Below are 1,544 nucleotides of genomic sequence, written 5' to 3' on the forward strand. Positions count from 1 at the left end.
CCCACTGGAACTCCCACTCCGTCATGCTGCTGGACGACCTGGTTCGGCGAATCAGCAGCGAACGTTGCTGCCTGGACCGTGCTGGACGAACGCAGGGCCTACAGTGACGTCATACGTAGCGTCATCATGCTGCTGGACGAACGTTTAAAAAGCCTGGAGCAGACTGTCCCTTCCCATTTCCAACTTTACCGAACATTGAACAGAGAGAGAAGCAATTAAGTGGCAGGTGAAGAGGACCAAACGAATCCAGAGTCCCCTGAGAGTCCCTCAACTATATAGAGGTGAATGTACCATGAAGTCTTCTTTCCTCCTCCTCCTCCTGTCGTGGTTGTGTGGCGTTCAGGGTGCATCAGAATTCAGAATTTGTACCTTCAACCTCCATAGCTTTGGGGAGAGCAAGGCCAGCAAGAACGAAGTCATGCACACACTTGTCAGGCTCATCAGCCGCTGTGATGTGTGTTTACTTCAGGAAGTGAGAGACAGCAAACACAAAGCTTTGCCACAGCTGTTGACCCAACTCAACCAGCATGATGGTGTTCATGAGTATAAAGCTGTTGCCAGTGAAAGACTGGGCAGATCTGGCACCACCTATCAGGAGCAGTATGTGTTTGTCTACAGAACTGGCTCAGTGACTTTGATGGACCAGTACCAGTACCCAGACAATCTCCCAGGAGATGTCGATGCTTTCTCCAGAGAGCCTTTTGCTGTTCGCTTCAAAGCCCCCAAGACAACTATAAAGCAGTTTGTCCTGATAGCCCAGCACACCACTCCATCCAAAACCACCAAGGAGCTAGATGCTCTCTATGACGTTTTCCAAGATGTAAAGAAGAGGTGGAAAACTGAGGATGTGATGTTTCTGGGGGACTTCAATGCAGACTGTGGCTACCTGCCCAAGAAGAACAGGAAAGATGTCCGTCTGATTAGTAACAGTGCCTTCCTTTGGCTCATTCCTGAGAAGACTGACACCACCGTGCGAGAGTCCACCTCCTGCGCCTACGACAGGATTGTTGTACATGGGGAGAAGTTTGCCAGAGCCATTGTGCCTCTTTCAGCCAAACCGTTTGACTTCCAAAAGGAATACCGACTCACAGAGCAGCAGGCGCTGGACGTCAGTGACCATTACCCAGTGGAGGTCTTGTTGAAGGCCGGGACATCCAGACAACAGCAAGTCTTCCTCAGTCTCCTCCTCATCCTCATCCTCCTTGCCTTCACCAGGGTTCGAGTTATGGGGGGCCTTGTGGGGGTTTGGCCCCCATAGAGAGTGTGAACAGGACAAGAACACCTGTGGGGGTTTCTCTAATATGACGATGATTTATATGATAATTTATTTTGTCCAAAAATAAGCCTCCTCAGTGCTCCTGAACCCGACTACAGGCTGTATGAAGCAAGTACAACACATCCAGGATGGTAGTAACTCTTAACTTTTGGCATGTTGATAGTGTCTGACAGACACTATCCTTTAAGTGCACTAAAACTATTTTTTATTCATAAGTGTTTTTTTTAGGTTAGTTCTTGATGTATAAGTTCATTACAGACAGTAAGCA

General features: G+C 48.4%; 1 pseudogene across 1 annotated transcript; it reads left to right on the forward strand.

The window, feature by feature from the left end:
- Nucleotides 1-292: 292 nt before the first annotated feature.
- On the forward strand, nucleotides 293-1,258 carry LOC310800379 (deoxyribonuclease gamma pseudogene; annotated as a pseudogene). Its single transcript has one exon. The product of its transcript is annotated as a deoxyribonuclease gamma pseudogene (transcript).
- Nucleotides 1,259-1,544: the final 286 nt, after the last annotated feature.

The sequence above is a fragment of the Poromitra crassiceps genome (genome assembly GCF_964638095.1).
Source record: "Poromitra crassiceps genome assembly, chromosome: 30".
Classification (NCBI taxonomy): Eukaryota; Metazoa; Chordata; class Actinopteri; order Beryciformes; family Melamphaidae; genus Poromitra; species Poromitra crassiceps.